General features: G+C 35.1%; 1 long non-coding RNA gene across 1 annotated transcript in view; it reads left to right on the top strand.

Annotated features, from left to right (window-relative positions):
- Nucleotides 1-14708, top strand: part of LOC135165714 (uncharacterized) — a 140653-nt gene that overhangs the window by 100721 nt on the left and 25224 nt on the right. The gene's annotated exons all lie outside the window — the stretch shown is intronic.

The raw sequence follows: 14708 nt of genomic DNA, 5'->3' as shown, positions 1-14708 counted from the left end.
TGTTGTTTCCATTACTGTGATATGTTTCAAGAGTATTTCGGTCAGGCATTTCTATCTTAACTTGTGATGCAGTTTCTCGTGATGGTTTCAGGGTTTTTTCTGATCTTTTTACGGTATATAGTTCATCTTATCTTAAGATAAGGAGATAATCTTATCTTAGATAAGGAGATAGTCTTATCTTAGATAAGATGATAATTTTGTCTTGGGGTAGAATTGTTTTTGAAGATTGTAATACTTAATGGCGGACGGTCTTATCCCATTTTGTTCCATCTAGATTATCTTAAATAGAAGATGAGATCCTTGTTTTTTCATGTTAGACTTTAAAAATATATAAATTCACGTGTTTTCCAGGAGATTCAGTTGAAAAAATTCAGTTGTGTGAGTTTTCAATGGACTGAATATTCAGAAATGAAAGGTCGTATATGATCAATATTTTCTTGATGTTCTAGAGTTTATTCTGGATTAATTTACTTGAAAAATCCAGAATATTATTAGCGAGAGTGCTTGGTATGCTCGATGTGCTTGAAATCTTTAGAATAGTTTTATTAAACAGGACCGAATGAATAAACGAATAAACAAGGGCCTTCTGTCAAATGGGTCTAGACTGTCAAAACTTTGGTCACTAACAGTCAGTTACTCTGGAGACATCATACGAGAAAAATACACCTTCTACATGCGTTAAATAAATAATTAAAGTTCATCGTTAAAGTCGAATCGTTTTGATACTATCTAGATAATTCCTGTCCATAATCCAACAGTTATTTATTTTGAAAATATCTGAAGAACAAAAATCAATTTTTTTCATTTTCAATACCAAAATTCCTGAAATTTCAGTGAACACTAATCGCGATAAAAATTTCCATAACTCGGTGGGAAGAACAAAGACGACATTTTTTAAAACTGTAAAGCAGTCACCAAACCCACCGGAAAAATTCTCAATCTCCCTTATAAAACTTGAAATCTCGAGTCAGCACATGTAATAAATAAGCGAAGCAATCACGCGATAAATCCATGGGAAGAACGATGTCATCATCCGATAGATTAGATAGGAATGATTCATGCTATTGAGCTTTCGGATTCAGTTCATCTCGTTTTGTGATTGAAAATTGAGAGGCGATGGAGGACAGTTGTGGGGGAGAGGGGGTGGGTACACGAAAGTAGAATAGCAAAGTACGAGTTTTAATATCGTAATGGATGCGACCAAACGATGGCTAATGTAAAATCGTTCAATATTCCAGTGCATTTCAATAACTTCGCATTGAAAATGGCACATTTGCCAGTATCATTTTAATTACACGCATTTCGCTAAGGCGAGGGGGGGGGCAGGGGGAATAGGATGAATTTTGTGGAAGTGATTTATGCATCTGAGTGCTGTGCAGTGGATACTGCGCACAAAAGCTCTTTAATGGGGGGGAAAATCCAATGGGCGTGCATGTGAGCTTCGGCGATGAAGCGATGGAATCTTCTTTGAATCCCGTATCCTCCGAGCTGCGGGAGACTAATTGCGATTTCTAAATTCTGATAAGGAAATTGGATGGATTTCAGGTGAATACAGGATTGAATGGGAAGGGGGGGGCGTAACTGCCGGAAGAATGATCAAAAGGACGCGTGTAGTGGAGATAGGAAATACTGTATATATATTTTTTCATTATTTGGCTTTAGAAAATTATTTAAAAAGGCTATTGAAAAAAAAAATTATGTTATGTAGATAGATAAATGAATTTTAGATTATTATTTAGGATTAGTAATAATATGAAACATGTTATATTGAATATGTCATAGGATATATTTTATAAAATATTTTTTTTGTTAATTTTATAATAAAAATTGAGTTGGGAAAAAAATAATTTTCGAGAATTTCGGATGTATAATTTTTGCAGTTTCCAATTTCACGAAATTTCACGTATAAATTTTGATAATAATAAAATTCACAGCACGGGCTATATTAAACCAAGGTCATAAAGTGCGCAGTAATTTTTATTCTCGATAAAAAAATTACGTTACATTAAAAATTACATAGTAAATCATGAAATTTCAAACTGTAAATTCACATTATTTCCAGATATTTTAATTTGTTCAAGGCACCACGCGGATAACCATTCACTCCCATTTCTCGTGTGGTTTGAGGCTTTGTATAAAGTGCAACTCTCAAAATGTGAAACTTGAAGCACATCGTACCGTCCGTGTATGAAACTTTAATTAGTATCCAACGCATTATCCGAGATTCCCACCCACTTGTATCGTATATCTATAGAGTTCTATCGTTGAGACTGGCGGTGAGGATATAGCGGAGGAGGGGATGGCGGCTGGGGGGATGGGGGAGGTGGAGAGGGGGCGTTAATTAAACCGCGGGAACAGGGTAATCCGTCATGAGGTTTTGGAACGCGTATGAGATGCATAAGGACAGGGGAGTAAAAGCCGAGAAAAAATGAATTGTTTTCATTGTGGTACGGGACAGGTGGAGATTTTCATTACCGGAAAATTTCACCATTAGAACATTATACCGGCAAAAAATTTACCAGGAAAATATTTCCTAAATCAACATCTTTATTTATTTTTCATATTTTGTTTTATTATCATATCCTATTTTTTAAATATTTTATTTCTCTTTTATTTGTCGTATTTTATTTGTTCATTATTGTAAGTAATACTGTCCCTTAAAAAAACACCCAAAATTATCTGAAAAAAATTCTATACGTATTTTTATTTGGGGAGCAATATTAAGACAATTCCCCTGATAAAAAAATCCAGGTAATGAATCCATCACTGAACCCTCGCACTTTGTATCGCAATCCTTCTCTTGTTATTTTCCCTCAGTAAAGGTTTTCCATAATAATCAATAAATTCTTCCGCAGATCGACCTCATAAATATGAAAATTACCAATTATTGTTAACTTAGACTCAATATTTTGATGGTAAACAACTCATATCTGTATACACTAGTTCTAGAAGACGAAAAATGTGTATTCGAATTGAACAATGTTTGTGCAGAAATGCTTAAGTAATAAATAAAAAATGAAACACATTGAAAAACGAAGACAAGCTCTTACGCTTTTTTATTACAGCATTGAAATGGTGAATTCGATGGGTCGAATGGGATTTGCCGTTCGATAACATTGGGAGGGGCAAAGCTTGTCAAAGCTTATCCAACAGTGTGAACTTTGTCGTTGCGCAAGAGCGTGTAGCTTGTAATGCAGCAGTTTATCCCAGTACATGAACAATTGACATGAAAAGCTCAAATCAAGGGCTGTAATGACGTAGTTATCACTTCCTTTGTAATGAAGTTACGCAATTGGGAAGAGAAAGATTTAATCGCAGTCGTCATTTTGACGACGAAATAACCGGATGATTGTCATTACGATTGAATATTAATAGCGATATTTTTGTAATTTCGGGGTAATCGATGGCCGTCATCATTATTTACTAATCACATCAGCTGTTATGTATTGGATAGCCAACATCTCATTTGCAAATCGAGGTATGTCCATTGAATATTTAATTAGAGTCAGTTGATCATATTTCGGTATTTGCTGAATAATGTTGGATTAAATTTTGGCAAATGCTTTGCGAGCGATTACTGGTCGGTCGATTTCATCAGTATTTTCAGTGATGATTGAGGAAATATCATAAAAATTATTTGAAAGATAAAATAATTATTTGACAATAAGAGACAAGAGAATGAAAAGAACAAAATTATCTCGGAGATGAGATAATATGAGATGAAATGTTTCATTCGGGTTTTCTTTTTCTGGAATAGCTTCAGGGATTCTTTGAAAGACATTTTTAGTTTCAGATAATTTTTCAGATATCGTAAATTATTTCATTATCTGAAAAATTATCTAATCAGTTGGGTAATTTGAACGTAAGCAAAATTAATAGAATAAAACATGGGATGAAGTAATTTGGCTTCAGATATATGAGGTCATCTCATAACTCATCTTTGATACATCATCTGAAGTTCGAAGCGAAATTTTAAGATGACAAGAAGATTTCCAAAAAAATCATCTGAGATGAGATACATTAAGATGTTTTCTTAGGCACATAAATTGTGATTAATCTGACATATCAGATCTTAGAAGATGGTTTTAAAGACATTTTGTATCCCAGATAATTTTAAATTATCTCATCTTATCTTGAATAATTATCTCATCTCACTAAATTGCATACTTTTCTTAGAGAATGAAAGTTTCTTAATCTTTTAGGGTCAGTTGTTATTGAGTAGCTCCTTGTTTAGCCCCTAAAATTATTTCCCATTTTCCAAAATGGAATCCAAAATTTGTTGTCATTTTGCTAACTTTTTCCTGCGTATTTTACCATAATTCCTTCTAAATTCAGTAGCAATGCACCGGATGCCTGGGGGCCCAGTAAGGCATGCTGGTGCATCCGGTGTGCGTCGCTTGAACCGAGAAAATGTTAAAACAAAAATCAAAAGACACGATGGGAGCCACTCCAATGTGGTATATTCCCCTGGTCTTCCAGATCTGTCCCAACAAGTCGGGTATATGTGACACAACTTATCGTCTATTATTAGGTATCCGTTCTCTGTCTCTGTTTGCCCGGAGTTTGCACCGAGGTGTGCCATCATTCAAGTGCATGGTAAATTTTGAACAAATTCTTACATCACTTTACCAGATTTTTCCTTGAACGGTATTTCATCACGAGAAACGCGTCATTTTTATTGACAACCATTTCTTTCACTCGATAAATTTTTCACGTCATACACTAAAAAACTACATTTTATGTGCTGATTTTTTGCGGAGAACTTTTGACTGAAAAAACTTTACAATTTTGGTGGAGAAAAAAATCAATTTTTTCTTGGAAATTATCACAACAAAATTTGAAGGGAATTTTTTAGATGAAAAATTTATCTAGATGAGAATATCCTTCGAATTTCCCGAAAAAAAATTACTAGAAGAATTCGTAACTAGGAAAATTCCAAATATTTTCCGTTTTTTAAATTTTTAATATTATTGAGAGAATAAAAAATGTCTTGCAAAAATTCAAAGTTCTTCAAATCTTTTCTACAATTTTTTTACTAAAAAAATTACAAAATTTCTCAAAATAAAATTAATAACAAAAATGTTTATCCTCAACAGTATCTCCAGTATCCCCAGAGTACACAAAAAATTCCAACCTCTTAAATCCCCATTTTCGTGAAAGAAACTCATTCCGATTGACACAATTTTTGACGATTCCCTTTCGCATTTCCATTGCCAATTCACCAGGGAAATGTGACAAATCTTATCCGCAGATTCAAGTGGCCCAGGATTACCTCATCTCTCCGGCCAACAGTTCAAATCTTCAGGGATATTGATACATGAATATTCCCCAAGTCAGATGCTCCCTCAGCAATAGCCTCCAGTGGTAGTTTCCTGTAAAAAGTACATCGACATTTTATTTCTAACAATTTTCTCTGCTCTCGCAATTTTTTCCCATAATTTTTTTCTCAACATTTTTTTTATTAATACTTCACTCAGCATCCACGCTCCCTGATGCATGGATGAGTGATGGTGGCACCTGTTCTTTCAACCCTTACAGTCGTGGGCCCGAGAATAAAAAGAGTTCAAGAGCTGACAGAGGGGGTGAGTCTACCCCGTCGAAACGTTGAGCAGCCTTTATGATGCTCGTTCATGGCTGTAGTTTTGTTGATGTGCAACGAGTTGGTCCGTGCACCCCCACGAGCTTCTCGTAAAATTTAACAACTCTCATCTTATCGTTACAACGTCGCCAATTCTTATATCGCGTGGTTGGGCACCAGTTTGAATGCCCCGGTAAATGATAAAGAAAATTATCATCACTTGGCTGACAAAATATAACATATTGATGCAATTTTTTTTTCTTCGCAGACACGAAAAGGAGATTTGGATAAAAAATAGACTTTGAGAGGGTGAAACGAGGGATGAAGGTCAGTTTTATCGCGAAAATTAAATTCCTAAGTCTAATTTTGGGACCAAAGAGGACCTGCAAAGTGGTTGACTGCACGGCGACAAAAATTATTTAATGATTACGTAATTGTTTGTAATTTGAGTCAAAATAATATTCGGTAAATATTAGGGAACGGTTACGTATTTTTAAAGGGTACTTTAAGGGAAATGTCCAGAACGTCCCAGGAAAAATATGGAACGTTCTGTGAGGGAATGCGTAACTGTTGATATTTAAACAATTTTTTCCTCGTGCACGAAGAAAAAATAATTTTTTTTACCAACTATCCATTTACTTTATTTATTTACTTGAGAGAAGCATTTATTTTTTGAAAATTGTATTTCTCCTGTGTAATCACTATCCAGGGAGATCGAGGTAGATTTAAATAACGAGAATCATATTATTCTAGGAGATGAGTATTTTCTCATAATTATTGCAGGACGTCACTCAAAGTTATAATTAACATGATCATGTTCTAGAACAATATAATTATTGCAGTTTAAATCTAAAAAGAATTGTCAGGGAGTTCCTCGATTTCAGAAATAACGAATTGAAAATATAAATATTCCCCTGAAGTAGATAAACATTTTGTAAAAATAATTTTTTTCTCAGTGTGTGTCATTTTATCTCACATTTCACCCCCTGGAGGTCTAATATTTATCCAAAATTTCTGTCAGTGTATTGTTTTTGAATTTTTCATCAAATTGGGAGATGAGCGACAATGATGAGTCGGTTATCAAAAAAATTTTACATTTTTATTTACAAATGTTGAAATTTTTTACGTGGAAAATTTCTCTAGCAGAACAAATTCACTAATAAAAAAAATCCTGATAAGAGAATTTTCTAAAAGAAATTTCCCAATTAAAAAATATTATACTTAAAAAATATTACCCCAAGTGGGATTTAATTTCTACATAAATTAAAACTCTAAAATATTCTGATCCATCGATTAAATAATATCACCGCGATGTCATTATTCCCCACCCTAAGAGAATTATTACCCCACTAAACTCTTAACCTTCTGCCTGTTTCCAGTCGGTTCATTCTGAACTAAAAAAGAGTAGTAATTTTTTATTCCACCTCTACATCCCCCTCATTTTTTTCCTTCGTCAATGGACATTACTGATGCTCTCCAAGTGCACAAAAAATGCAAGAGTTTGAGGGGCTTAAATAGCAACTGGAAAGATTGGTAATACCACACTGACCCAAATCTCTCCAGCACATTGGGAATTCATCGACAAATCGTTATCGGTGAAATCGGCTCCCTCCGATGTATTCTCACATCACTTCCAACTCCGTCGACCTCAATTCATAAAGCACTTGGATTTCAATTTTCCCCGGGTACTGTCAGAAGATTCCGATACTTTTAATTGCCATTACGTTATTTAGAAACTCATTCACCAACAGCTGATTTATGGAGCATCAATTGAATGGGAAAAGAGGATTATATGGAATGGAGAATGAACATTTCTCATGAACAAGTTTGTAAAGTCGCAGTCATTTTCTTCGTAAGTACCATTACAAGGTCTTCAGTTATTGGAAATGAAATTTTTAGTCGATAACTAATTATCGAGATACTCGAGATCGGCAATTGAAGCGGATTTTTCCGGTATTTTTTTCTTCAATTTTTCCTGAAAAATAGAAACAAGTGGAAATGATCGAAAATAGTCAGACGGCTGAAAAGTCGCAGCTCCAGAACGAACCCTAGGATTCAAAATTTTTTTCCATTTTTTGGTACGTTATAAATTAACGTTTTGTTAGTTTATAAAGTAACGTTAGTTAGTTGTTGTTTAGTTTTGGTATGTTATAAATTATCCGTAATAGGAAAATATTTTGTAGTAATACCCCAAGACCTTTAAAATTATCGGATATTTCCCGAGAGTTTCGTTGCGTAGCAACGAGAGGGATGAGTTTTGCAGGTTAAAAATCCCGAGTCCAGGGAAACTGGAGGGAAATATCCGATTACTTTTGAAGGCCAGGGGGTATTTGGCTGGATTATTTTTTTCATTCCAATTTCAAACAATTAAATCTGTGGCATTTCACGTCATATGGTATGGTTTTTCACTCGTAATTGTGGCTTCCAGCGTATATTTTCTGTTTGCACAAAATGCAGAAAATTGTTTCCAAATTGTGGCTTTTGTCTTCACCGTATTGTTAGGAACATTTAAAAAAATTTTTTGATCAATAATCTCCAAGGATTCTCCTCCAAATCTGCTCATGTCAAGGTAAAGTCTTTGAACTTGATTTTTTCTAATGACAGTTTTGGGGTTTGAAACGCGTACAAATTGTTCATCGGATATTTTCATTGCTCAGCAACAAATAGGAAAATATTCGCAAAATATCCGAAGTAAAACCCTTTACTTATACCACGTGACGGGAAATGCCACCACTTGATTGGTTGAAATCGGGATGAAAAAAATAATCTCTGAAAAATGGAAACAAGTGGAAATGATCGAAAATAGTCAGACGGCTGAAAAGTCGCAGCTCCAGAACGAACCCTCGGATTCAAAAATTTTTTCCATTTCTTTGGTAAATGTTATAAATTATCCTGAATAGGAAAATTTTTATACGAAAATATTGTTGAAACATGTGAGTAATTTTGAAAAAAAAAGGGGTAAAATGGGGATGAAAGTCGGTGGAAATAACTGACACGGTTGAGTCATGCATAAATTGTTGAAACTTGTGAGGGAGAGTATGAAATAAGGCAGTTTGATGAGAATCGAGAATACGTGTGTGTGTACGAGAGAGTTTGGCGAATGGTGAAATTAACTTTACGCTAATTAACTCACACTTGGGCTGAGGCTCACGCGAGTGGTGTGTTTTGAAGAGGCCCGTGTGTACAGTAGAGGGGCTTAAGACGTGGGGGTGAAAGGGGTGGAAATAACCATCGAGACGAAGTGAGATTTAGATAGGCTGTATTATTAAACATAGTCTAGGCCACTGGAGAACGCAGCGCGGAGGGGTTGGTAAGTGTGTCACTGGATAGCCGGGGAAAATTGCACTGGAGAAGGGTTGAGAGAGCCTTTTAGTCCTTGGGAGAGTGACGGGTGGGATATATGATTTTCAGAGTGGGAACGACAGGAGAGAAATTAACGTGCAGAAAAAGAATATTCTCTTGCCTCCATTTTTATTCGCGAAGAAAGGGTAAGGGTGAAATATTGGTTAAGGTTCATTGGAGGGACGAGGGATGTGATCACTTGACAGACAGCAATTTCATTTTTTTGACAACTTCATTCATCCGACCCATTTGACCCTCCTGATTCCTACAGCTGTGTGTCCTCTTTGACCTTCAGGGATTTGACCCTCAAAAATAATAATTTGATTATTCTCATCGTTTGACCTGTTTCTCCCTATATCTTCCAGTTAACCCACAAAAATATGTACCTGTAACTTCCCCGTCGCACTCATTTAACCCACAAGAGGCTAATTCTTATCGGAACTGCCCTTATCTCCCCCATTTGACCCTCGAGAAAAATACACCACCCATTTTGTCGCTTTACTAGCGACAAAATTAAACGAATGAGGGTTAATAACCCATGAACTCATTTATCTTATCTAATCGACAAAAATGTTTGTTTGACCCTCCCTCCGTCTCCTCCATTTGACCCACAAAAAGGTCATTCACCTTCTGACTGCACTTCCCTCTCCCATTTGACCTTGTTAGCACCTTCCTGTTGACCCTCGCCGTCATTTGACCCTCGGAAAAAGCACGCTCGCTCCACTAGCAGGAAATTAAACGAATGAGGGTTTAATGGTAAAAAATGCCAGTGGATATATCTTGAAAACTCATGAGCGCAGTCATCTCTCTGACTATCCTACGCTTGTCCTTCAAATAGATCACCATTAGCGGGTCATTATCCGCGAACTGGCAAATGAGCCGGGACACTCCAGGGTGTAATCCCGGTAATCCCGTGGCCATTACGCTAATTTCACGGGGTATATCGCTTACCCACCTCGCACCCTCTCCTCCAACCCCTCTATCACCCACAACCCACTGCACTCCATTATGCCTGTGGTTGTTGCGAGCCGGGGAAAGTAAAAAGATACTCAGCATCATATGGAGTGTCTTTAATGGCACTCTCTGACTGATGTATAATGACCAGCCACATTTTTTACTCCTGAGATATTTGAAAAATTCGCATGCATTTTAATCCCAGTCAACAGTCGCAAAAATCGAAATTGAATTGAGCTCAATTTTTATTTATTCATTTTTTATTCTTCATAATTATCTCATTAAAGCTTGAACATTTAGAAAAATTGTACAAATGAAAAGTCAAAATTGAATTGAGCTAAATATTTATTTGTCTGTTTTTTATTTTCTAGAATTATCTTACAAACGCTTGAACATTTTCGAAAATTGGGAAAAACAGATTAACATAACCCTATTTCATACTTGAAATTTAAAATCCAATTCTTCAGAAGAAATTTTATTGAAAAGAAAAAAAATTGTTTGTTGAATTTTTGCTTTATTTTCATTTTTCAAATTTGAGAAAGAATACAATTTTTTTTTCAATTTTCATGCTTTGATGGAGGTCACTGTCTACATCACAATGTATCAATATAATGGAGTGATGTAGTTAATAACTGCGTTTGATTAAAAAATATCTGGAAATTAGTGGAGGTAGATCCAGAGAGAGGTGCTCTCTCGCCCGAAGCACTACCATGAGATTAAGAAGGATGTTTCAATTTGTCGGGTGGTGCTTGCTGCATGGCCCTCTTTGCTACCTAATTAATTTATCAGAGCCCGCTTAAGGGGAATGTGTATAAATCCCCTGTACCAGGGTTTTGCGGAAGCTCCAAGGCGCTGAGTTGAGGATAAAATGAAAAAGGAAATTTAAAAAAAATTAAAAGAAAATGAACTTCACGCGAGTGTGAAAAAACCCTTCAACCCTTCAACGATTTACACCCGCATAAATCAATTATTCCATCATAAATAAAAAAAATCATTATTTCGACTGGCCAAGTCCTTAAAATTTTTCGATTATCGATTTCTCCCACAATAAATTATTTAGTCCTTTCACTGGCGAAATAATTTCACGATTTCAATTAAATTTTCACAATGGCAGATGGAATGGTCATTACTAGGCTTTAATTATAATTCCTCTGTATAATTACTGAATTTATTATAGAGACAGACGTGAATGAATAAATCGATTTTGGGACTTTATTAATGTTATACACATTTAGAGGAACAGTAATGGGTCGACAGTTAATAAAAGATGATTTCTCATGACGATAATATGCCCTAGATTTACTAAAAATTGATTCACTCGTCGGAAAAAACTCAGAAATTATTAACCCACTTATAATTTTTGAAATGTCATCGAAAATGAAAAAATTCTTTAAATTTTTTTTACGAAAAAAATATCCCTTGACTTCCGCCATCTAGTTTCCAAGATGTTAGAATTGTCGTGTTGCCTTCTTTTATCAATTTCTCTCCCCCTCTTGGATTAATAACATTCAAATGTCTGGAATTATTCACCGCCGGATGGTCCCATCCCCCGACAAATGTCGTTGTCAGCAGGCTGGTGGGGCCATTTGTCCAGGCGATAGCCCGTGGCTGAGTAGCTGCCACATGATGCTATATGCCTCTCCTCAGGAAATTGATCACTCTCCTGTGGTCACATTTGCACCCTCAATTTTTTTTTCGCACCCCCTCAATTTTTTCAATACTCGTGTTACCTCTCAATTTCCCCCACATCTCCGGTCAAAAAAATTTCATTTCCAGATGGGAATATTGAGTAAAAACACATTTCCTCATTTCCAATGGAAATATATTATTGTAGATTCTCTCGTCGATATTTCCTCTTCACTTTTATAATGGAAAAATCACTGTCACATGACATTTTGTGTATTCGGGTGTAAAATTGACAATTTATGATTCTCAAATGACTTCTACATACGAAAATATATCGACTTTGATTTAGTATTTGGTTTCACTTCTAAAGTATACTGAGTACTTGGATCAAGTACACTTTCCCATTTGGATCAAGTATACTTTGAACTTGAATCAAGTATATTTTCAACTTGTCTCTGGTATGCTTTTAATTTAATAAATTATTTGTCACGTTTGTACTTGAATCAAGTATGCTTGATGCTTGAATCAAGTGTACTTTGTGCTTGAATTAAGTATACTTTACGCGTAAATAAAACAATTTGGTTCATATCCTAGAAACTACCATTCCCATTTGAATCAAGCACACTTTCAACTTGAATCAAGTTTGCGCTTGATTTGAATCAATTTTATGTCTCATTTAATTCCTAAAATTCATATTATTATCTTTTCAAACAATTAATTGAAAATAAAATAATAAGCATAATTTAAGTATGTCCATTTACTTGATTCTGGAATAAACTACCCCCACTCTATTGTTCCTGCGCATGACTCATTGCCGAAAAAAACCAAAACATTTGTAAATACCAGTTTTGTCTATCGTTCAACAGAACGTGCAAAAGACTGTACTCCCCCGTATGCCAGAGCCGATAGTGGACTTGCATAAACCCTTCTCCCTCTCTCTTTCTCCCTAAAACTCCACTAGTGTGTGTTAACCGCCAGATAAACTTGTCCCCTCCGTCAACATACAACACAACCACTGCCACACGCCCACCCTCTGACCATTTTCGTATGAACTTATTCCATCCGACTAGTCCAGACCTGGGGAGGGTGGTGCCCTTTCTCTATATATCGCACGCCCTTATGGCCTCTGTTGGTAACACGCGACCACAAACTTTGAAACTCGTCCAGGGCTCACCAACTTGAGGTGCTGCACGGGAAACATGTACGAGTGGTAGACCATTTCCTGTGTCGTTAAATTTTCTGATACTCTTTGTTACATTTTCCCGGGGTGGGGGTCGCGGGGTTATAGGGGGAGGTAACTAGTGACTTATTGGGGTGACAGCATTGAAAGTTTGTTTTTTATTCTCTCGATCATTGCGGATAGTTGGATTTATGATGTCAAATTGGTTTTTTTAATTTATTATTTTTTTTTTATGAGTATGAAAGGTACTTGATTCAAGTATATTATTTTTTAACTGAGTATAAAATGTACTTGACTTAAGTATATCATTTTTTATTTGAATATAAAATGCACTTGACTCAAGTATATTATTTTTTATTTGAATATAAAATGCACTTGACTCAAGTATATTATTTTTTATTTGAATATAAAATGTATTTGACTCAAGTATATTACTTCTCATTTGAGTATAAAATGTACTTGACTCAAGTAAATTATTTTTTATCTGAATACAAAATGCACTTGACTCAAGCACATGATTTTTTATTCAAGTTTCTACGTAATAAAATTAATATTTTTTCGAATATTCTTCACAGATCTGTCGAAGACTTTTAAACGACACATGTGAATGAACTTCGTGACCTCAGAAAATTCTTCAGGACGAAAACTCTTTCAGAGAAAATTCAATATCTTGAGAATATATTTAGAAATTTTTTAGGGATCTCTGATTGACAGATTTATTCTCTCGCTTCTGGTTGTTTATATTTGAATCTTATTTTTACGATCCTCAATATCGTACCTGTTTCAATTTTTGATCATTGTAGCTAGATAAATTGATTCATCTCCAGAGTGACTCATTTATTATTCCCATGAGAGGCCTGACTCATTCGTTGAAAAATAAATATTCAGGGTTATCAGCATTCATTTGAAATTTAGATATTAAAGTGGATCATTATTCCATTGGATCTCAGACAGTGAAATCGGCTGGGGAATGGGGGAGGGCCCTCTTGATTGAACCACAACCGACTGACTTGAAATCAGCATATTGATGGAACTTGTACATCCAACCTCATCTCAATCTACTCCCCTTTGAGTGATCGCAATTCCATTGCAAATTTCATAATTGAGGAGGCGATTGAAAATAATAAAACAATAAACTATTCAAAAAATACGGAATAACTCCGCAGCCCCACGAAGTACTATTCAATCTAGCACCACTTCAGGGATCAGTTGATCTCTCATCAATTTGTACAAATAATGAAATTCGTTTGTTCGATTTTTCCACTAAATTTTTCCTGTCAGAAAGTCAAAAGAATTTTTTTTTTCAACGCTAAAGTATTTCACATTGAAAACCATTTTTTAATTACACTTTTCTTTCAATACAATTATCACTTAATTAATTGTTTATTCATTTCGTCAACGTCTATAGAATTTTTGAATCCATCGTAAAACAATGAAATTATAAAAAAATTGGTTTCATCAGTTTATCACTTAGATTAATTAATTGAAACTGATGACCAGTTTTCAGTCATTTATTTATTGACATCAACCATCCAAACAAGAGCTTTTCACAGTCCTTAATTAAATTGATTGATTCGCAAAAAAGAGAAGTTAAAAAAAATACGATGATTTTATCAATTATTTCTTGACGAAACAATTCAAATTGATTGGCTATTTATGAATCATCTATTGATATTATATAGGTTAACGATGAATCGCCATTCAGTTGTGGAATCCTGTACAACAATGGTCATATTAATTTAGTAACTGTTACCCTGCAATTGACCCAGGCCCTCCTTCCCCCCCACTGCACTAGTCTGAAATACCAGAGTTTAACTAATGGCACGACTATAGCATAAACGTGGAGCCATGATATTCAACATTAATCGGCATGAATTCATGGATAGTTGAACCTTTGATCTGTCAAGTATTTGTAGCAGAGCCACAGATTATTTTGGTCTGACATAAATAGTGCATTACTACTGAATTCATTACCGACTAATTTCTCTTTTTGAACTGGTCGACTGGAATTTCCGAAGATACGGGATA

This window comes from Diachasmimorpha longicaudata, chromosome 9, assembly GCF_034640455.1.
Source record: "Diachasmimorpha longicaudata isolate KC_UGA_2023 chromosome 9, iyDiaLong2, whole genome shotgun sequence".
In the NCBI taxonomy this organism is placed as follows: Eukaryota; Metazoa; Arthropoda; class Insecta; order Hymenoptera; family Braconidae; genus Diachasmimorpha; species Diachasmimorpha longicaudata.
The sequence above is the reverse complement of the archived record's forward strand: the minus strand, read 5'-3'. Positions and strand labels throughout refer to the sequence as shown.